Genomic DNA, 12,516 nt, shown 5'->3' with positions numbered 1-12,516 from the left:
ATCATGAGCTCGTATACTTTCTTCCCCCCTCCCCCGCCCCGTATCTCCAAGGTAAGTTAATTGTCATCATCTTTGATTTTGAGCGAGACCGAAAAACCTCTAGAGAACAGGTGCCCCAATTAACAGATGCTCTGCCTTTTGTACAGTGGATTGGCAAAAAGAAACAGAACAAGATCAGGGATATTTAATTCATATGGTGATCATAGAGAAAGGGACAGAGTCCACAGATAAAGCAAAGTAGAAACGATATATTGTAGTAATTAGAATAACCCACCTTACAAGACAATAAGTCTAAAGGAAAGATTTAGACTTTGGTGCAATAAAATTCACCTGTGTAAGCTGTGACTATTAGCTACATCACGTAAGAACAAGACCAGTGCTGGAAAGCCCGGTCATGGTGCCTGGGAAGTTTTGCCACTGTTACTAATGGCAAAAACTACATTAATCAGAAAATGGCTTGCTCTTGGACCCTGCACAGAGAAGTCAAAACAATAATGACTCTAGAGAGAAATCCTTTGAGCTGGGCAAAAACCCCTATATCCTCAGCCCTGCCAAGGGCTCAGTGCAGCTGCTCACCGCCACACTGGCAGAGCCGACTGCAGGGTTTTGACCTACGCATACCCGTCAAGCTGTGTTCTCTTGTGTCTTTAGTCCCATCAGAACACAAAGCGCCCTCTTCTCACTCTGTTTCAGTGATAAGGACAGAACTGCAATATAAAGATAAAAATACAGAAACAGTCAGAGGGCACAGCTGAAAACCATGCTGGCAGCAGAGCCCGTTACCCTCCTGGCAAGCACAGCCACCCCAGCATGATGACCAGGGAGCCAGGGTGCAGAGGCATGCCATGCCAGTAGCTCAGGGCAGGCACTGGCCTAAGCTGTGGACCCTTCCCGGAGCAGGGACTGCCACCTCAGCCCCCCAGACACAGGGCTGGGGACGTGGGGCAGCCCTGCGGTCATGCGGCAGCTGAGCAGTTGTCAGACTGCCCCAGACTCCTGCCAGACATTGCACTTTCTATCAGCCCTGATGTGCACATCAGGCCCCACGTACTGCGGAGCTGCCAGTCAGCATTTGTCCAAGATGAGCAGACTCCCCACCTCAGCAAACAAAACAAGAGTGTTACCTGGAAGGGCTTTTATTTTTTATTTTTTTTTGTTCAGTTGGGTTCTTTACCCCCCACCCTTCCCCACTCAATTAAGACCGTTATCATGTGGTTTCTGTGCCATTGACATCCAGTCATCATTCTTGCATTGATGCTCTAGCTTGGAACCTTATTAAAGAGCCATCAGGGGTTACTCTTTTATCGGTTCTGTAATAAACCTACCTTTTAATTGTAGTTGTCTGTCATCGTTTGCACAACTTGTGGGCTGCAGTACTTTCTCACACTCTTTAATTTCTGTTCCTTGGCACTGTGTACTTTGTTCTTTAGCAAATGAGCACTGAATACCTGAAGCTAATGAAAACGTGTGCTGTACACAACTCTGTCTTCTGGGGTTGAGTGGATGGCATCCAAGGCTTGCTTTCTTCAATTTTATACAAAAATCCTCTTGCTACTGCAGCTCTTCTTCATCTCTTGTCCTGCTTAGGCTAACAAGAGAGGGAGGCAGTATGTGCATTTAAATGTCATTATTTAGTGAAGGTATAACTTATAACAAGGATGGATATGTAGATGTAATAGATTTATTGTTCAAAGGATTAAAATAGATGTGTGTATATAAATATAAGCAGCTAAGGTTATGAGTTTCATTATCCCACTAGCACCAAATAAAAGGCTATTTTTTTAATTGGTTATTAAACAGTGAATACTCATTAAAAGCTCAATTCATTGGGAAAAAAATAGTACAATGCAATTAAACTGTACTACAGACTAATTAATATGGGAATTGGGGCAATTCAAATACCTTTAAAGAGAGGGAAGTGGGGACAGTAGGCAGCACAGACTTGTACCAATCATCTTCATTAGCCTAGCAGATGGATTTTTTGCTACTTTTGGGGTTTGCTGAAGGTTCTATTTTTTTTTTTAGTTTCAAAGGAGATCTGGGGCAGAAAAAAATGTTTTCTAATGTGAGTCTTCACAAAGTCTGGAGAAACACTGTGTAAAAAAACCAAAAACAACCCAACCAAAAAAACCAAAAAAGAGAACATATTCATTACTTACCCCCGTAACACAGTCAGCTCTCACTTTGTTTCTGTAGAGACCTGCTCTTGGCATTCTGTGTCTTTCTTTTACACAAATAAATTTGAAATGCCCTAAGACTTATTAATATAAAACTCTCAGCCTGCTTAGCTCCTCAGTCATGTAACAGCTTTTGCCTATGGGAGATCCCTGATAGTTTGTTCTTACTAAAGGCCGCTGTGTCAAGAAGGGTTCTTACCAGCTGTCCAATTTCTTGCGAGTCAAAGACATTTACTCGTTATAAACCAGACTTTCATGGAAAGTATTTTGCTGCCTTTCTCATAATTGAGATGAAAGAAGAATGCCAAATCTCTAAGGAAATACCATTGAAGGAGCCTGCTAGCCTCTTTTTTTGTTTGGTTGGGTTTTTGTTTTTTGTCTTAGCACTCAATCAAAAAGTTAACCTGTAGAAGTAGGAAGTCACATGAGTCAAGACTGTGAAAATTTGCCACTCAGTTTTGATAGTACTGGCGGAACACAAACTTTTAAGTAGCAGAGGGCCCTGCTGCAGAGATTTGCTATAAATAGTTGTTTACACCCAAACCCAGGATGGGCTTGAGACTGAAAGCCAAACCAAACTTTAATGATGCTGTTGGTGCTTATGAGCTATTTGCCTAGAAGTCTGGGTCTGGTTTTACATCTCAGTGGGAACACAGGCCAGCCTACTCCGATTCCTGCCCTTTGGAGGTCAGCCTCATTATGTAACAAAACTTTACCAACTACTATTCCAAGCAGAAGTGCAGCATAGGTCTAAGGCATTCCTCACGTCTGATGTTTGACTGACGTAAGACTTTGGAAGTCCAATTGGCTGACTCTCTATTCCTTTACACCTTGTATATATTTAAACAGCTGGTGCATTTACACCAAAGCATAAGACTATAAATCAGATCAGCTTGGATACACTGGTATCTTCTTTTGAGTTTGTAGAACTGTAAATTACTTTGCAGGATGGCAAACAGTGATCTGACCATTAGATCATTGTGTTATATAGCTGCATTATGAAGCAAAACCCATTCACAGATACTCATTCATTTGAGAGAGATGTCAGCGGCGTAACACAATGGGTTTCTTTCAAGCCCTCCCTTGTATTTCATTCTGTTATTTCTCCGTTAATAAATAAATAACATCCCCATTGGTTTATGGCTGTAAGAGATGAAAGGACTCTTTTTTTCATGTCAACATTGTGTAGTGCTGATGGAGTCTGGCAACAGTCGCATCCTGGCTCAGACTTTCTGTTTTCCTTATTAGCATTTTGCTTGTCCGTCCCTGACAAGGTCTCCTGGACATTTCCGAACTCCATGAATTGTTGCAAATAGTGCAACATCCAAAGTGTGAAATAAGCTGCATGGGAACTCCTGGGAACCTGTTAACAGTGTATTAACAATAACCACAAGTTCACAGGAAACAACAGGCACCTGTTCAATGGGGAACATGTTCTCAAATCGACAGTCAATTATCACTGCATATTTTAGCATCATTTTGCACCTTATCTAATATCTAATATAAGCCTTGAAAACACGTTTACTAATTCAGAAGTAGCCTTCACAAACCAAAACACAAATGAGAATATGAAGAACTGGAGTATTCAAACAACATCATTTTAAACGGATTCTAGAAAGACCTGTTTGTCTTCTAGTTTACTTGAATGTGAATTGAGATGACAATTTATATAAGCAAAGTTGTTAATCTTAATGATTACTTCTAAGGTATTATCATCATGTAAGAAAGATTTGCTTTAAAAAAAAAAAAAAGAAAAAAAAACAATAAAAAAGAAAAAGAAATTAAGCTGAACAAAGAAAATGGTAAAAAGTACACCAGAAAACTTTTCTTTCAATGGTGGAATACCTTAAACATATAATAAATATAGTAAAAAGTTTTAGACTGGGAAGCTAAAACTTAACGTCTAAAAGTATTTTAAAAGTGTTACATATTACAAACTATTACCTGCATTATAAATAGATTTGTATTATCAATAGCCTACTATAAAATTAAAAGACATCTGTATTCATTTAGTGGCCCAGCAATGATGTGCAGCCCTAAAAAGACCCAGCTCTTACTCACATATACAATACGGCAGCTCTGACAGAACACCGTTTCTGGTTGGCATTAATGCAGGACAACTCTCTTTCCCACTCTGGAGAAGTTTCACGTACTTACTGGGAGCTGATGCAAGATCCGTTATTTGACTGCTTTATATAGACTCACACCCCTGTGCAGCCCCTGCAATCATCCTGTAAGGCAGCGTGTTCTTCCTGTAAGAAGCCATTTGGGAAGGCATTCTTGAACAGAAAGAATTATGCTGAAGTCCAGCAGGCTCTCCAGCCTGCCACCGTAAGGCCAGCCCAAAGTCTGTCCATGAATGACTCCCGGGAGACCGGCGATGTACTGCCACTGTGGACAAGTCTAGGTAGTGAACTGCTTATTAACATCTGAGTCAATCAATCAGCCAGAAAGTTGTTCATTCATTGCAGTCCGTGGGTCTGTCACTTGTGCAAGTCTTATCTAGCTACAGATTAGTTTTTTCCTCCTGTCCACTCAATAGCTTTGTCACCCAACCTCAGCTGGCTTTTTCAGAGCTCACTTATACTGTTTATAATTCCTCCAGCCTGATCCAAACAGTCTCTGAATAATGGTTAATGATTAATGTCCTATTAACCATGGTCTTACTCCTGAATATTTAACTACTTTGACAGTAGGACTGTGTATTTCCATTTCATGATAATACTAGACAAATTTAACTTCTGAATTTAATCTAGAAGCTTCAAGATTGACATGTCTTTCTAGTCACGAACAACCATACTTAATCTTAAATCCTATCCTTCAGGACTGGAACACAAATTTACTTCAAGTAATGAGCATTCCTAAGGATGGGGAAGTGAGAGAGAGAATTTGGCACCATATAACAGAGTGAATAATATTGAATACTTGATAGCTGAATTATTGTCTTTTGTATGCTACACAGAATAATCTGCCTAAAAATATTTTCTGCCTATGGAGATTGCTCAAATCACAATTGAGAGCTATACACAGACACACCATATATAAATGTGTATGCACCGTATATGTATGGTGGTGTTTTTTTTTTTTTCAAATTAGGCTTCTAAGAAACAAGGAGAAAAGTCAGATAATGGATTCAGGTAATTTGCCTCAAACATGCAGATTAAGTTATAAATATATGTTATTCTCTATCATGCCCCCAAATATTATTGGAAATAACATCTGAACTAACATTCAGGATGTTTTCTCCTATTCTAGCAAAACACTATACCATTGTATTAACAATGCGAGAAATACTGAAACTGCACTTCAATAAGGAAGGAATCCATCAGTTTGGAATAGTTTTTAGCAGGGAGCTGTTATGGCTAACAAACATTAGAATCATCCAGGAGAGCTCTCCTCAGCTGATGTTAGGCATTAGGCACAGAAGTTGCACATAGAGGCAATACCTGTTCATATGTGACAGAGAAGTCTTTTCTCCTGTGCTTCTGAGAGGGAGATTTTTTTAGTAATATTCTGCTTCATCTCTGTCAATTTACACTCACCCACATGTAACAGTGAATGTCTGCAGATACCGCATTTTGTATAACATGATAAAAAATTCTGGCTAACACATATAATAAACCAGGCATAGTTTTAAGGACATGATTTTCATCTTGTAAGAGATGTAAGGGACTGTGTTTGTTCATCTTTTGTTCAGTAATGACTATCAGTGTGTAATTTGGAACCTACAGGCTAAAAATATGTAGCTTGATCTCTAGAGTTATGTTCGTTAGAGACTTTTATTCTCTTGGACACAGGAAATGTCTAGAAACACATATACCAGTGGGCTGCACATTTCTCCTGTACATTCTGATCTTAATTCCCCTAATCTTCTTGGACTTCCCCTTCTCCCCCCACACATGATGCTCTGATAATTCTTGTTTTCTTGTTAGCATTTTGTATCCATAAAGTTCTCTCCTAAATCTGCATTCAGGCAAGTCACACCAACACCAGCCCCAGATTTATAAGGGGAAAAATGTGTTCGCTTTACTGATAATTACCATTAGTTGCTATTGTTTCCCGTGTTAAATAACTTGTATTATCATCCTGCCTTGCTGCATGCTTGATCTCTTACCTCTATTACTCATCCTCTGTTAACTTCTATCTCCACCTCATTTCTGGGTTATGTCTTTGATGGACCAAGTGATTATTTTTCAGCCAATGATCCGATTTACACATAAAATAAAATATCCCCAAAATCATTCACGATTGCCTTCATTTCAAATAGCTTAATCTGTCAATTCTGGATGGTATTTTCTAATGGAGCATCTCATTTTCTCCTTTCTTCTCACTTCTTTGCAGTCACACCAGTTATAATCTAACAATGAATGAGATAGATTGATTAAATTGTTGAGTTATGCATGAAACGGTCCCAACTGGAAAAACATTGAATGGTGGTTAAGTATTATACTGTTATATATAGTACCTGAAAAATGAGCATGACTAACACAGCAGTCAGAGCCCTTTGAAAATTCCTTTCTGGGCAGAATTGGACAGGTTTATTGACATATGTTTTGTCATGCCAGCCCTAATTAAGCCTCTCTAATTACTTCTCTTACAAAGGTTTCAGGTTGAACATATAAATTTTTGAGGACGTTATCTGCTGTAGGTGTATAAATGTCCTATAGAGCAGTACGGAGGAGAGATCTGTAGGGAAAGTTAATACTTTTTATTAGACCGTATGACATAATTGGGAAAACGCACAAGCTTTTGGACACATAGACCATTTGCTAACTATCAGTGAAGAATGGTTTTAGTGTATGTCCAAAAGAATGTCCTTTTTTTTTTTTTCTTACTAACCTGTGCCAGCTGGACAGATGAAACTATTATAAACCTTTCCTGTCTCATATCCTTCTGTCTTTGAAACCATGGCTACATCTAAAGCACACGTAATGAAGAAAAGCACCTATCTGAAGAACAGACTTTCTCTTTGGTTGGGACTGTTTGCAGCAAACTAAAAACAAACTACAGAAAATTAAACATCTTCTACTCACACATCATCTTGCCCTGGGAAATCTATAATTCTTTTCTGCAGAATGGAACAGCTATGGCAAGCAATGTCTCCCCCAAAATTGCCATAAATTAGTGATGAGGGCACACTGCTAAAATGCTAGATGCTTATATAGTCCCAGGGAAAGGAAGAAATGCAGTGTTTTTTTTTTTTCTCACTTTGAAGGATGTTCTCCTGTATCTACTGGGTATCTCTTACACTGTTTGTTCTGTAGGTAGGCTATGAGGACACCTGCAATTCAGCTCTTGCCCAGCCTTGCCAAGAATGAAGGCCTTCCAGGCGTGTCTTAAAAAAAACAAACAAACAAACAACAAGAACTAAACAAACACTCAAAAAATAACCCATCAGTGTCTGAGGAACTTTAACCTAGAAAGAGGTGGTGGCTATAGACTGCAGCAGTTGAGAAGTATCTCTCTTTACTGCAAGTTTGGACCCAGGTATACAATTGCCACAAAACTGTGACATCGCTTTCCATGGATCTGCACAAGATTATAGAGAATTATCCTCTATGAAACTCTACTTCTAAGTGCAATCAGTATTGAGGTTAAGGTATGAATTATCAAGAATAATCTTAATATCTTTTACTTGTATTGCTCACAGTAATGCTGTCACCATTCTTCCCTGTGCATCTCACCAGGTCTAGAGTTTTGATTTGCATTTATTTGATCACTTGAAGGGGTCAAACCATTGTTAAAAGCACACTAGTTAATGTAAGAAACACAGGGAAGAGGAACCAGTGTCCAAAATAAATTCCCTTTTTCAAATTCACATGCTAATTTAAATTGGGGGGAAAAGCCATAACCTGTTCAATTGGGAACAAGACTGGGCTGCAGGGAGAATTTAATTACCACATGGCTTTAAAGAGTTATTGTTTGAAAGGCTGGTACCAGACTCACAGTTAGGTTCCTACTTTATACTAAAAAAAAAACAAAAAAGAAAAAAAAAACCCCAAACCAAAACAACAAAACAAACTAAAAAAAAAACCAAAAAAACAGCAAGAACACAAAAAGCCCCACCAAAACCCACATCCAAAGGACTACAGTAATGTCTGTAAAAAGTGCATACATTTAGTAGGAAAAAGCTTTTGTTGCTTTTGTTGTACACAGTTACTGTAATTTAGTCTGTGTCATTACTTGAATGTAGCCATTGTAGTTATTTTGCTGTGGCCATGGCTTTTCTAATTTACATACCTTTCTTGAAACTTTCATTTGTTGGGGGTAAAATAGAATATCTGCAAAATACACAGTATTCTGATCAAACTGATAACAAAGCCAAAGCTTCCAAAGTGCTAATCATATTCAGCATTTGTGTTCTTTTGCTTTAAGTGTAGAAACATAATGAAATAATTCCATAACATAAAGCTTGATGAAAGTGGCAATTAAAAAGGAATCGATCTGATACATCTTGTTCTTTGCATTACCATACTCTGTAAAATGTAAATCTCTTATCTCCATTGCCAAAGCTTTCGTTTTCTATCTTGAATAGGCAAATATTGAAAACAATAATCATTTTTCACTAAAGTGAGCCTTTAATATGGAGTAGAAAGAGTGCACTATGGATATTACATTTTCCACAGAAGACTGGTTTTCACATTAGTGTTTGCTATTAGCGTATTTCATGTCACTCCATCACACTGTCTTTCACTCAAATTCTACATTTGTTGGAGCAGATGGAAACTTAGTTTAAATTAATTGAAAGCATGCTGTGCACAGCTTGTGGTACCAAGAACATGCAAAGAAGAAAGGAAGATACATCAATTTTCTTTCTAACATACCTTTAACTGTAAGAAGAGATCTCTTAAGAATCATCAAGATACTATGCTGCCTTTTTTTTTTTTTTTTTTTTTTTTTTTTTTTTTTTTTGGAGAAAGCTATATTGCTTAGATTTTAACAAGAGGAAGAGGAGGATGTGACATGAAATTGGCTGGATACACACCATTTGAAAAATAAATTCTGCCTGGAATGGATCATAATAAAATGACAGAGGGAAAGCTAGTACTTACTGGGTTTTCTGTAGTCTTATCTGCAGTTCTTAGAAATATTGACAAGTTTGAGGACTACCTCCTCACTTCTTTTAGTTAATCCTGCTTCCTGTATCTGGATCCTCAACTTTTCTTCTGCCATCACTGAAAATCCAGCTGTCTGCTCTGTTCTCTGAAACAACAGCCAAATATTATATTAATGCCTGCATCATTTATTTACCTGAAACTGAGATGGGCAAACTCATCTGCTTCTTTCAAGTGATGAGTATGTGGCTGTTCTTCAGTACCATTACAGTTAAAGCCAGCTTCAAAATGATCACTGTATAAATCACTTAATAAACAGTGTGGTTTAGACCAAGTAGTAAAGGAAAGGTTTATTAGCTTATTAATTTAGTCTTTTTTCTTTTTTTAACAAAATATTCCAAGTATTGTTTCATAGTGGTGCAAAAAGTGAGGGAGGAAGGTGAGCAGGTATTGGGAGGGGAAATGTTTCTGGGATGGATAAAATCTGTTTGGTTTGTATGCTATGCTCTGCTGAAAAGGCTGCCAAGGTGAGACTCTCTGGCACAAACAGGAGTCATTAAGTCTTGTAAAGCAACTGAAAGTGCAGAAAACAATGAGGAAAAGCAGATCATGGAGTACAAGGTGGAAAAACTAGGCAGAAAACAAGAAACCATCAACACAAATCTGTTAGTCATGATAGGGAGCAGATGCAGAGTCAAGCTTTATAAGTGATGGTAAGAAGAAAGCACCACATCCCAGAAGTCCTTAAGGTAGGAACTTGCTGCAAAGAAGAAATGTACTGAAATTTGTTGAACTAAGACCTCAAGGGTCCTGCATGAAAATGGTGAGTGATCTGTGCATTTAATGTCTTGCTGAGTTTTCTCTGTTTCAATTGTTGCTCTGTTCTGGTTTGCATTCAGTTAAAAACTGGCTTTTCAGTTTTAGAACCCTTTTGCTAACCTTGGTGTCTCTTTCTTACACATCTCGTCTCTTTGGTGTCTCAGCACTGGCCACAGTTTCCTTTTCTTCTCTACAAAGGTCAAAAGGGAAGAGTGGGGAAACCATTTTTTATATTTGCTCTTGAGTCTTGAAGAACACCAAAGCTGAAGTGGAACAAAATTAAAACTATATAGTTTGGGTTCAGAAAAGTCAAAAATTTATCTGGAAAAGTCCAAAGAAAACAAATATATCCCACATTTTTTGAGAAATTACTAACGTTATTTTACACTTGCCTTTGGGGGAAAGGTTATTTTAAATTGAGGCATTTCTCCTCTTCCCATTTTGACTGTAAATATTGAAGCTGTGTTCTTGGAGACATTCTTTTTGCTAGTTACTGAACACATTTGACCATCTCTACTCCTTGCATATCAAACAAAACAACTGTAGCAACTGCGAACAAAAAAGAATAATGTAAACTTTTCCCAATCTTACCTGTTTGGCTTCATCTTCCTTTTTTCCATAAAGACACTGCTCTTTGCTCTTTCTGAGACTTTTATTTAAGTTCTTCCCTTATTATTTTTATCTACATTTTTTTGTCCTTTAAACCATGGTACCTGCAGAATTTTTACTTTTTTTTCTGCATTGTAAGATTCTTTACGACCACCTGAGCCAGCATTTCTTCCTCTGTTTTTAAAAGGCCTTATTCCAACCTGTATCACAAGTCTTTCTTTGTTCTATTTAATTCGCAACATAAATATGCTTCTTCCTGAATGCCAAACTCCTTGATTCATAAGCAAGTTTCATAAGCATAATGGAAGAGGAAATCTGGCTCAGAGATCATAACTTCTCTCGAGCACATGACAGGTGTCTTAGTTCATAATAACAAAGCTCTTTGGAAATTCAGAGGATTGTACAAGTAATCATTGTTTCATTAATAATTTACAATACCAACAGGACAGAAATGAAAATTGGAGAATGACAATCTCAAAGCAGCTGTATGCCTGTCAAAAATGTAAATTTTTTCTCCTGCTTCCTCTGTTCGGGCACTGCTTAACCCCATGCTGAGTTGCCTTTCTAGAACATAACCCCTACAACATTCATGAATAATTAGATAGTCATAAAGAAACAAGGAACGAGTGAAAATTAACTTCCCACCTCCCAGTGTCACTTGAAGATTAATTCGCCTAAAACTAATTAGCTGACATACCACAAGTACAGAACCTCAAATGTAATGGGGGGGGGGGGGGGGAGGAAGAAAGGAAAAAAAAAAAAAAAAAGAGGAAAAAAACCCCAAACCTTAAACCAGAATTTTCCATCTCTGCATCTACACACAAGCAAGCTTAGTGCTTCTAGAAAAAAGTGAATAGATTATTATTAGCTGATGCAGATTTTTATAGATTATTAAGTGTATTTTGTCTACAGAGTAAACAAAACCATGATGCAGTTGGGATGAAATCCTTCAGCCCTTTCACTGACATCTGCCAAAAAAAACCAAACGTAATTATCTGAAACTTCTTTCTGAAGTTAAAAATATATAACTAGTTTTAAGATTACAGGGGTTTAGATAGCTGTGGGCACGTGGAGCCATTTCACAGAGTTTGCCACTTAATGCCAGCCAGAGCTTAGCAGCAGCCAAATCATTAACTAGTGTGAGTTATTAAGAAGAGTAGGTGAAGTCAGCAGCTGTATCACAATGCCAATGACTTAATTAAGCACCTTAGTTTGGAGGTAATTCTTTCCCCATCAGGGAGAGGAAAAACAGGTAATAGGGAAGTTCCCTGCATAGAAGGATTTATTTCTAAGGCTGTGAACGAGTGCTGGGCACAAATGCCAGATTTGCTGAAAGTTGAAAGGAAAAGAGGATGAGTAGAATCCAAAACACTAATTAGGAGAAGAATAATTTTATGGCTAGCTGAGTTTTTATTAGTTATTGGAGGGTAAACCAAGACTAACAATCTAAGACAGACTCTAGTTAAGTAACAGCGAATGAGTCCGACATTTCTCAAAACTCACCCAGGACACACTGAGCTTAGCTGAAGTTAAGAAACTGTTTCCCAATACAGGAGGCCACTTCAAGGAAGCAGGGAGAACAGAAAAGAGGCCCTTTTCCAGCACAGGGATATGCAAAATATGTCCACATTTCATTTTTTTCCAGTGAACTCTTCCATATCAACCTCATAAAATTACAGAAAACACTCTAAAGTAGGCCAATCAACTGCATGAAAATATTATGGTGATGTCGAGTATTAACTGGGGATATATTAAAAAAAAAAAAAAAAAAAACACAACACAAAAAAACCCACCAACAAACAAAAAACCAACAGAGGAAGGCTGAAGTATGTTTTTCATACTAAGGCTTCAAATAT

General features: G+C 37.9%; 1 long non-coding RNA gene across 8 annotated transcripts in view; it reads right to left on the bottom strand.

The window, feature by feature from the left end:
• Positions 1-9,376, bottom strand: part of LOC114011415 (uncharacterized) — a 39,814-nt gene extending 30,438 nt beyond the window's left edge. For 5 of the 8 annotated variants that reach the window (XR_008749775.1, XR_008749777.1, XR_008749774.1 and 2 more), the window contains exons 1-4: positions 9,230-9,376; positions 6,292-6,534; positions 1,326-1,588; positions 622-707 (exon numbers count right to left, since the gene is read on the bottom strand). This is a non-coding gene — a long non-coding RNA (uncharacterized LOC114011415). Of the gene's footprint in view, positions 1-621; positions 708-1,325; positions 1,589-1,902; positions 2,039-6,291; positions 6,535-9,229 lie in introns of all 8 variants that reach the window. The other 3 variants (XR_008749773.1, XR_008749776.1, XR_003553291.2) reach the window with 3 other exon arrangements.
• Positions 9,377-12,516: the final 3,140 nt, after the last annotated feature.

Source organism: Falco peregrinus, chromosome 14 (genome assembly GCF_023634155.1).
Source record: "Falco peregrinus isolate bFalPer1 chromosome 14, bFalPer1.pri, whole genome shotgun sequence".
NCBI lineage: Eukaryota > Metazoa > Chordata > Aves > Falconiformes > Falconidae > Falco > Falco peregrinus.
This window is presented reverse-complemented; position numbering and strand designations above follow the sequence as displayed.